We start from the raw sequence: 11724 nt of genomic DNA, 5'->3' as shown, positions 1-11724 counted from the left end.
AAAGTAGCGAGGCTACATACAGGCACCGGTTAGTCGGGCTGATTGAGGTAGGATGTACATGTAGATATGGTTAAAGTGACTATGCATATATGATGAACAGAGAGTACCAGTAGCGTAAAAGAGGGGTTGGAGGGTGGCGGGACACAATTCAGATAACCCGGTTAGCCAATGTGCGGGAGCACTGGTTGGTCGGCCCAATTGAGGTAATATGTACATGAATATATAGTTAAAGTGACTATGAATATAAGATAAACAGAGAGTAGCAGCAGCGTAAAAGAGGGGTTGGGGGGGGCACACAATGTAAATAGTCTGGGTAACCATTTGATTACCTGTTCAGGAGTCTTATGGCTTGGGGGTAAAAACTGTTGAGAAGCCTTTTTGTCCAAGACTTGGCACTCCGGTACCGCTTGCCATGCGGTAGTAGAGAGAACAGCAAGGAGGCATTATTAGACCGAGGCCTATCTTCATTAATCAACTTAATCCTGTTCTGCTCCATTCTTCAATGATACAGTTTTCCCCTTATTTCCATGAACTTTACTTATATTTTTCAAATAGATCGGCAGGTATGGGTGCTCTCGAGCGGCGAGATGTTCTTTACCATTCGACCATCCCGATTTACCACCAATGCTCCTTATAGGACACATCACTGCACTCTATACTCCTCTGTAAACTGGCCATCTTTGTATACCCGTCGCAAGACCCACTGGTTGATGCTTATTTATAAAACACTCTTAGGCCTCACTCGCCCCTATCTGAGATATCTACTGCAGCCCTCATCCTCCACGTACAACACCCGTTCTGCCAGTCACATTCTGTTAAAGGTCCCCAAAGCACACACATCCCTGGGCCGCTCGTCTTTTCAGTTCGTTGCAACTAGCGACTGGAACGAGCAGCAACAAACACTCAAACTGGACAGTTTTATCTCAATCTCTTCATTCAAAGACTCATTAATGGACACTCTTACTGACAGTCGTGGCTGCTTTTGCGTGATGTATTGTTGTCTCTACCTTCTTGCCCTTTGTGATGTTGTCTGTGCCCAGTAATGTTTGTACCATGTTTTGCGTTGCTACCATGTTGCTATTATGTTGTGTTGCTACCATGTTGTTATTATGTTGTGTTGCTACCATGTTGTTATTATGTTGTGTTGCTACCATGTTGTTATTATGTTGTGTTGCTACCATGTTGTTATTATGTTGTGTTGCTACCATGTTGTTGTCATGTTGTGTTGCTACCATGTTGTTGTCATGTTGTGTTGCTACCATGTTGTTATTATGTTGTGTTGCTACCATGTTGTTATTATATTGTGTTGCTACCATGTTGTTGTCATGTTGTGTTGCTACCATTTTGTTGTCATGATGTGTTGCTACCATGTTGTTATTATGTTGTGTTGCTACCATGTTGTTATTATATTGTGTTACTACCATGTTGTTATTATGTTGTGTTGCTACCATGTTGTTGTCATGTTGTGTTGCTACCATGTTGTTATTATGTTGTGTTGCTACCATGCTGTGTTGTCATGTGTTGCTACCATGTTGTTGTCATGTTGTGTTGCTACCATGCTGTGTTGTCATGTGTTGCTGCCTTGCTATGTTGTTGTCTTAGGTCTCTCTTTATGTAGTGTTGTCTCTCTTGTTGTGATGTGTGTTTTGTCCTATATATATATTTATACACTACGGTTCAAAAGTTTGGGGCCAATTAGAAATGTCCTTGTTTTTGAAAGAAAATCATTTTTTTTGTCCATTTAAATAACATAAAATGTATCAGATATACAGTGTAGACATTGTTAATGTTGTAAATGACTATTGTAGCTGGAAACGGCTGATTTCTTATGGAATATCTACATAGGCGTACAGAGGCCCATGATCAGCAACCATCACTCATGTGTTCCAATGGCACTTTGTGTTAGCTAATCCAAGTTTATCATTTTAAAAGGCTAATTGAGCATTAGAAAACCTTTTTGCAATTATGTTAGCACAGCTGAAAACTGTTGTCCTGATTAAAGAAGCAATAAAACTGGACTTCTTTAGACTAGTTGAGTATCTGGAGCATCAGCATTTGTGGGTTCGATTACAGGCTCAAAATGGCCAGAAACAAATAACTTTCTTCTGAAACTCGTCAGTCTATTCTTGTTCTGAGAAATGATGGCTATTCCATGCCAGAAATTGCCAAGAAACTGAAGATCTTGTACAACGCTGTGTACTACTCCCTTCACAGAACAGCGCAAACTGGCTCTAACCAGAATAGAAAGAGGAGTGGGAGGCCCCGGTGCACAACTGAGCAAGAGGACAAGTACATTAGACTGTCTAGTTTGAGAAACAGACGCCTCACAAGTCCTCAACTTGCAGCTTCATTAAAAAGTACCCACAAAACACCGGTCTCAACGTCAACAGTGAAGAGGCGACTCCGGATGCTGGCCTTCTAGGCGGAGTTCCTCTGTCCAGTGTCTGTGTTCTTTTACCCATCTTAATTTATTGTTTTTTTGGCCAGTCTGAGATATGGCTTTTTCTTTGCAACTCTGCCTAGAAGGCCAGCATCCTGGAGTCGCCTCTTCACTGTTGACAACTACTGAATTTAAAACATGGGAAAGTCAAATAAAAAATTGGATAAGAAACTTTGATGAAGTTTTTCGAATTCAAAATCCTGAAAATGATCGAACCTGAGAGGAGCCAGAGAAGTGTCAGTACCGGAGGAGAGAAGTAATGGGCAATCTGCTCCCAGTGTCAGTACAGGAGGAGAGAAGTAAGGGGCAATCTGCTCCCAGTGTCAGTATCGGAGGAGAGAAGTAAGGGGCAATCTGCTCCTGATGTCCGTACCTTAGCTAGCAGCGCTGCTAACCCCACCAGTTCATTATCATCACCGGCGCCTCCACTAGCTAGTAGGTCTAGCGAGTTAGACTTGGCGGGAGATTATATTCACTAGTCTGATTGGTCTTTAGCCATGTTCACTAGTCTGATTGGTCTTCATGTTCACTAATCTGATTGGTCTTTATGTTCACTAGTCTGATTGGTATTCAGCCATGTTCACTAGTCTGATTGGTCTTCATGTTCACTAATCTGATTGGTCTTTATGTTCACTAGTCTGATTGGTCTTTATGTTCACTAGTCTGATTGGTCTTCATGTTCACTAATCTGATTGGTCTTTATGTTCACTAGTCTGATTGGTCTTTATGTTCACTAGTCTGATTGGTCTTTATGTTCACTAGTCTGATTGGTCTTCATGTTTACTAGTCTGATTGGTCTTCATGTTCACTAGTCTGATTGGTCTTCATGTTCACTAATCTGATTGGTCTTCATGTTCACTAATCTGATTGGTCTTTATGTTCACTAGTCTGATTAGTCTTTATGTTCACTAATCTGATTGGTCTTTATGTTCACTAGTCTTATTGGTCTTCATGTTCACTAATCTGATTGGTCTTCATGTTCACTAGTCTGATTGGTCTTTATGTTCACTAGTCTGATTGGTCTTCATGTTCACTAATCTGATTGGTCTTCATGTTCACTAATCTGATTGGTCTTTAGCCATGTCTTCATGTTCACTAGGATAACATAGCTCCCAGGACTAGGATGACATAGCTCCCAGGACTAGGATGACATAGCTCCCGGGACTAGGATGACATAGCTCCGGGGACTAGGATGACATAGCTCCCGGGACTAGGATGACATAGCTCCCGGGACTAGGATGACATAGCTCCCGGGACTAGGATGACATAGCTCCCAGGGCTAGGATGACATAGCTCCCAGGACTAGGATGACATAGGTGGTTTGATTAGAAGTTCAGACTACAGCAGCCTAGTGGTTAGAGTGTTGGACTAGTAACCGAAAGCGTTGCTAGATCGAATCCCTGAGCTGACAAGGTACAAAATCTGTCGTTCTGCCCCTGAACAAGGCAGTTAACCCACTGTTCCCTGGTAGGCCGTCATTGAAAATAAGAATTTGTTCTTAACTGACTTGCCTAGTTAAATAAATGTAAAAAAAATTGTTTTGCCTACTCTGTTAAATTAACCCGTTAAGGTTCCCAGATTCCAGTGTTAGTAAAGCTCAGTATTAGGATAGACAAAGAGACCTGTGTCAGGATATACAGTTGAAGTCGGAAGTTTACATACACTTAGGTTGGAGTCATTAAAAACTAGTTTTTCAACCACTCCACAAATTTCTTGTTAACAAACTATAGTTTTGTCAAGTCGGTTAGGACATCTATTTTGTGAATGACACAAGTCATTTTTCCAACAATTGTTTACAGACAGATTATTTCACTTATAATTCACTGTATCACAATTCCAGTGGGTCAGAAGTGTACATACACTAAGTTGTCTGTGCCTTTAAACAGCATGGAAAATTCCAGAAAATGATGTCATGGCTTTAGAAGCTGCTGATAGGCTAATTGACATCATTTGAGTCAATTGGAGGTGTACCTGTGGATGTATTTCAAGGCCTACCTTCACACTCAGTCCCTCTTTGCTTGACATCATGTGAAAATCAAAAGAAATCAGCCAAGACCTCAGAAAAAAATTATAGACCTCCACAAGTCTGGTTCATCCTTGTGAGCAATTTCCAAATGCCTGATGGTACCACGTTCATCTGTACAAACAATAGTATGTAAGTATAAACACCATGGGACCACACAGACGTCATACCGCTCAGGAAGGAGACGAGTACTGTCTCCTAGAGATGAACGTACTTTGGTGCGAAAAGTGCAAATCAATCCCAGAACAACAGCAAAGGACCTTGTGAAGATGCTGGAGGAAACGGATACAAAAGTATCTATATCCACAGTAAAATGAGTCCTATATTTGCTGCAGGAGGGAGTGGTGCACTTCACAAAATAGATGGCATCATGAGGCAGGAAAATTATGTGGATATATTGAAGCAACATCTCAAGACATCAGTCAGGAAGTTAAAGCTTGGTCGCAAATGGGTCATCCAAATGGACAATGACCCCAAGCACACTTCCAAAGTTGTGGTAAAATGGCTTAAGGACAACAAAGTCAAGGTATTGGAGTGGCCATCACAAAGCCGTGACCTCAATCCTGTAGAAAATGTGTGAGCAGAACTGAAAAAGCGTGTGTGAGCAAGGAGGCCTACAAACCTGACTCAGTTACACCAGCTCTGTCAGGAGGAATGAGCCAAAATCCCCCCCAATTTATTGTGGGAAGCTTGTTGAAGGCTAGCCAAAACGTTTGACCCAAGTTAAGCAATTTAAAGGCAATGCTACCAAATACTAATTGAGTGTATGTAAACTTCTGACCCACTGGGAATGTGATGAAAGAAATAAAAGTTGAAATAAATAATTCTCTCTACTATTATTCTGCCATTTCACATTCTTAAAATAAAGTGGTGATACTAACTGACCTTAGACAGGTCATTTTTACTTGGATTAAATGTCAGGAATTGTGAAAAACTGAGTTTAAATGTATTTGACGAAGGTGTATGTAAACTTCCAACTTCAACTGTAGCCCCATGTTGGCCAATCTCTACACTGGTCTAACTTTCATTTCAAATCTATTATAGAGCTCAACTATAGCTTGCAGCTTTTGCAATGTTGATCACTCATCCAGCACTGTCAAACTGTCATGGAATGGAGAATTTACCTTTTTATTACTTTTTGGACAAATCCCCAAGCCAACTTGCTGGACCAATCAATGCCTATCACTGAAGCTGGAGTGAGGAATGCGGGGATAGAGTGGTGAACATCTTGGCCACGTGGCCTGAGGGTTGATCCCAATCTGCACTGTCCGGTGTGCATCCCCTCTGCCCATCAGGAATACAGGCTTCCTATTGCCTCAGAAGCGTTCTATTGGCTGAGAAGCATCCTATTGGCTCAGGAGCATCCTATTGGCTCAGAAGCATCCTATTGGCTCAGGAGTGTTCCATTGGCTCAGAAGCATCCTATTGGCTCAGAAGCATCCTATTGGCTCAGGAGCATCCTATTGGCTCAGGAGCATCCTATTGGCTCGGAAGCGTCCTATTGGCTCAGGAGCTGACATAAATAGCCTACAATGACCACCTATGTTCCAGAACTCGAGAGGTTCTCAGAATTCGATTCCAAGTTACTTACAATCAGAGTCAACAACGTGTCCAACCATTCATCTCCCCTACGGCTGTGTTGAGAGTATTTATGTGAAGTTAAACTAGATACTAAGTGTAGAATCTTACACCTGTTGGTTCTTATTGAGTTGTGGAGGTAAACCTCTTATCTCATAGTGATCCATCGGAGGCAATGGGTCTCTGTTTTTAGATATTTACTTATCGTTCTCTGGTAGCCAGGGGGCAAAGTGTTACTGGTGATCTATAGAAAGAATTTAGAAAATGTATAATTAAACCCAATATGGCAAGTTTCTCTGCCCTGAAGAGAGAAACTGACAAAGTGATTATAAATAAATCAAATCTTGTAGTAAATATTGACAAGCATGACATTGAATGATGGGGAAAATTCCAAGATGTTGAAAGCTGGGATAGAACGGGTCATTGCAATCACTAAGTTTCTGTAGCTTACTAGGCTTCAGAGCTGTTTGGGAAAACATAGTCCGTTGATAAGCACTATAAAATTATCCCTCAGTCAGAAGAGTGATCTAAGATAGATTCAGAATACCATCCAACAAAATATACTACCGAAGCAGGTATGTGTGTGTGTGTGTGTGTGTGTGTGTGTGTGTGTGTGTGTGTGTGTGTGTGTGTGTGTGTGTGTGTGTGTGTGTGTGTGTGTGCGCGTGAGTGTGTGAAATGAACGACCATGTACACCAGACGCTCCACACACACCACACCCCAAAGTGAGATAGAGTGAGTGATGCATCATGGTCTATCCCGAACACTATCCTTGTGTTTTTACTCTCCTCGTCCCCGTGGCAACGCCTGTAGCAACAACACTCGTCATCAGTTTATACATTTTCTCAGATAGCAGTCAACAACAGACTACAAACCTACTTTGTCTGTTTCCTATTCCCTATACAGTGCACTACTTTTGACAAGGGCCCACAGAGCACAGGGAAACCCTTCGGGCTCTGGTCAAAAGTAATGCGTTGTGTAAGCAATAGGGTGTGATTTGGGACACAGTCAGACCTGTTAGTCAGTGTATATGTGTCAGCGTAAGAAAGGAGAGTTGGGTGTTACAAAGAACAATAATAATTTCAGGGGGGTGCTTATATTGGTCCTGTTTTGAAAATATGTTTTTTGAATATCCCACCTCCCCCTGAGACACCCCCAGGTAGTGGGGTCACTGCCAGGGTCACCATATCCCACCTCCCCCTGAGACACCCCCAGGTAGTGGGGTCACTGCCAGGGTCACCATATCCCACCTCCCCCTGAGACACCCCCAGGTAGTGGGGTCACGGCCAGGGTCACCATATCCCAACTCCCCCTGAGACACCCCCAGGTAGTGGGGTCACGGCCAGGGTCACCATATCCCACCTCCCCCTGAGACACCCCCAGGTAGTGGGGTCACGGCCAGGGTCACGGCCAGGGTCACCATATCCCACCTCCCCCTGAGACACCCCCAGGTAGTGGGGTCACGGCCAGGGTCACCATATCCCACCTCCCCCTGAGACACCCCCAGGTAGTGGGGTCACGGCCAGGGTCACCATATCCCACCTCCCCCTGAGACACCCCCAGGTAGTGGGGTCACGGCCAGGGTCACCATATCCCACCTCCCCCTGAGACACCCCCAGGTAGTGGGGTCACGGCCAGGGTCACTGCCAGGGTCACCATATCCCACCTCCCCCTGAGACACCCCCAGGTAGTGGGGTCACGGCCAGGGTCACCATATCCCACCTCCCCCTGAGACACCCGCAGGTAGTGGGGTCACGGCCAGGGTCACCATATCCCACCTCCCCCTGAGACACCCCCAGGTAGTGGGGTCACGGCCAGGGTCACGGCCAGGGTCACCATATCCCACCTCCCCCTGAGACACCCCCAGGTAGTGGGGTCACGGCCAGGGTCACCATATCCCACCTCCCCCTGAGACACCCCCAGGTAGTGGGGTCACGGCCAGGGTCACCATATCCCACCTCCCCCTGAGACACCCCCAGGTAGTGGGGTCACGGCCAGGGTCACCATATCCCACCTCCCCCTGAGACACCCCCAGGTAGTGGGGTCACGGCCAGGGTCACTGCCAGGGTCACCATATCCCACCTCCCCCTGAGACACCCCCAGGTAGTGGGGTCACGGCCAGGGTCACCATATCCCACCTCCCCCTGAGACACCCGCAGGTAGTGGGGTCACGGCCAGGGTCACCATATCCCACCTCCCCCTGAGACACCCCCAGGTAGTGGGGTCACGGCCAGGGTCACGGCCAGGGTCACCATATCCCACCTCCCCCTGAGACACCCCCAGGTAGTGGGGTCACGGCCAGGGTCACCACTGTACAGAGCCCCTGAAGAAATTAGGGTGAAGTGTCTTGCTCAAGGGAAACAGGGGCAGATTTATTCACTTTTCACACTCTAGGTATTCAAACCAGCGACCTTTCCGTTACTGGCCCAACGCTCTAACCTCGAGGTTAACCTTGAAGCTACCTGCTGGCCATCTCTGAAATGACAAGGATCAGAGTGTATTTGGCTCTAGCTTCATATGACTGTACTGTACGTTATTGACTGCTTCAGGTGAGGTTGTGTTGTGAGATGACGCAGTAGTAGACAAGGGAATGAACCCGCAATCAATGAGTAACGTTCTCTCAACGTTCCAGTAACATAGGGAGAAGGTGGTTTACAAGGAGAGAAGACAACAGGAGTCAGAAATGAGGCAGAGGCAGTCAAGCAAGGTCAGGAGTTCAATCATGTGTTGGTTTTATTCTCTTTGTGCATTTTTTTTAAATCAGTGTTTCTAAAGACAAGGATCAAAGAAAGTATTCCAAAGACATGCAAATGTAGAGACACTGTATTAATACAAGGATGCAGAATGCTAAATAGGTTTTTATTTACAGCATGTTTGTTTGTTAACATCTCTTAACTCCCATGTGAAAACACACTAAGAGACTTCAGCTGGGCTACTTTAACCCAACACTGTTTGTGCCCATTCCATTTAACACTTCAGCTGGGCTACTTTAACCCAACACTGTTTGTGTCCATTCCATTTAACACTTCAGCTGGTCTACTTTAACCCAACACTGTTTGTGCCCATTCCATTTAACACTTCAGCTGGGCTACTTTAACCCAACACTGTTTGTGTCCATTCCATTTAACACTTCAGCTGGTCTACTTTAACCCAAAACTGTTTGTGTCCATTCCATTTAACACTTCAGCTGGGCTACTTTAACCCAACACTGTTTGTTCCCATTCCATTTAACACTTCAGCTGGGCTACTTTAACCCAAAACTGGTTGTTACCATTCCATTTAACACTTCAGCTGGGCTACTTTAACCCAATACTGTTTGTGCCCATTCCACCGTAGCTAGTCTGCAAGCTATTCTATCTCTCCCATTGTTTCACTTTGAAAATACTTTTACAGTTAAGTCAGAATATCACCTGCTGCCACACTCTGAAAATAGAAAACAATATTCTGCAAATACTGCATCCAAAAGAACACTTTGTTTTTACTGCAGTAACTGAACTTAGAGTGCTGCAATTACTGCTTCCAAAATACCACAGTCGACTGCAGATACTGCAGTTTCAAAACGGCAATCTTTTTTTGTAAAGGGTTTATTTTGAAAATGTTGTGTGACACTTACGGACACCGTTCCTACCACTGATGTCACTTTGTACCACCTCTCATCAGACATTAATTCAAGGCTGTATTTATTTATTTGTGCTGAAGTTAACAGACCGTGGCACCTAACAACACGGTCACACATTTACCTTTTCCAAAGTCTTTGGCAGAGGACAACAAAAAATGACTTTAGAACTTCATGCTAACGAAATTGAGAAACAAACGGAGGAACGGATAGCTAGTGGAAAGCAGTTTAACTTAAACTTTAACTTTTGGTAGAACTTTTATTTTGGAAGTCATTTTATGACATCAGAGGAAGTGGCTGTTTGGTACAGTAGCTCATGCTTTTTAACAGGACTGCACTACACCACGAGGTGACCAATAGGAGATCATTATTATGCTCAGAATGCAGACAGCATTCTAGAACACCCCAAGAACATATTTTAGAACACGTACATACATTCTAGAACGTTCTGGTCATAACCGGAAAGCATGCAGAATAAAATGAGCATTTAACAATGATAATCTAAGTCAGTCGTGTGTAACAGTAGAATTAGAATAGGTTGTAGTAATAATGATATGGGCGTAACTGTCTTCCTCTCCTAACCGACTCAACTTAGTTGACTGTAGTTACCAATGCAATGGTCTCTGATTCCTTCTCTGTCTCAATAAGACTCAACCAAAACAGCAATGGTGTGGTTGTGATTTAATCTGGGTACCAGTCTGTTTAGATAACATTCCTCTAGTCTGGGTACCAGTCTGTTTAGATAACATTCCTCTAGTCTGGGTACCAGTCTGTTTTAGATAACATTCCTCTAGTCTGGTAACCGGTCTGTTTAAATAACGTTAAACTCCTTATTGTCTGTGTCATTGGCAAACAATGTTATCTAAACAGACTGGTACCCAGACTAGAGGAATGTTATCTAAAACAGACTGGTACCCAGACTAGAGGACTGGTACCCAGACTAGAGGAATGTTATCTAAACAGACTGGTACCCAGATTAGAGGAATGTTATCTAAACAGACTGGTACCAAGACTAGCTGTGATTGTGATCGAAGTGAATTTGATAAAGAAAAGTTACTATTATCAGTAAACATTGACAATTGATATTTGAACAAATAAATGCTGTAATCAAAGAAGTTTAAAATATAGATTGAAACATTGTATAAAAAAGCCTCGTAGTGAATTATATGTCTAGTTCAGTGGGTATGTTGATGGGACAGGGTCAGTGAAACCCTTGTCTAGAACTGGAGCTAGAATTTGTGTGTGGCATACAGTGATGTAAGATGAAAGTTTGAAGTTTGAAAGATTGAAAATAAAAAACGATTTACAGATAATCCTCATTGCACTAGTCCTATTGGTTCGACATAAATAAATAAACACAAACAGAATGACACAAACTCAACGAGCCAATGAGAGACCATGGCGCAACAAAACAACAACGATAAACAAACATCTAAACAAATCCTAATACTGTAGGAAAAACAGATGCATTTCTTTAATAAAATAAATTAATCCTAATAATAACAGCATTCTCTCTCTCTCTCTCTCTCTCTCTCTCTCTCTCTCTCTCTCTCTCTCTCTCTCTCTCTCTCTCTCTCTCTCTCTCTCTCTCTCTCTCTCTCTCTCTCTCTCTCCCTCTCTCTCTCTCGCTCTCTCTCTCTCTCTCTCTCTCTCTCTCTCTCTCTCTCTCTCTCTCTCTCTCTCTCTCTCTCTCTCTCTCTCTCTCTCTCAAGCAGGCGCTTGTCTCTTCATCTCCAGTAGCACTTCAGTATTCTCATCACAGTTTTATCACTTCTATCCATCCCTCCCTTCCTCATCACCCCTTTCCCATCCCTATTATACACAGTAAACCATGACCACCCCCCACCTTTACTGAATCTAATGCAGTGGCCCATCCTTGACAGACAGATCTGTTTCTGCTTGCACCACTCTCATTGTCAAGCCGAGAGAGTACAAACAGATCCGGCAACCAGGCTATTTCCTTTACCTGGACTGTAACAGACACACACCAGCCATACCATAGCACTGTAACCTCATGCCACTATAGAACAACAGTCGGAACAGGCCCTGGCCTGTACATCTAGCCAC

The sequence above is a fragment of the Salvelinus alpinus genome, chromosome 2 (genome assembly GCF_045679555.1).
Source record: "Salvelinus alpinus chromosome 2, SLU_Salpinus.1, whole genome shotgun sequence".
Lineage (NCBI taxonomy): Eukaryota > Metazoa > Chordata > Actinopteri > Salmoniformes > Salmonidae > Salvelinus > Salvelinus alpinus.
The sequence above is the reverse complement of the archived record's forward strand: the minus strand, read 5'-3'. Positions refer to the sequence as shown.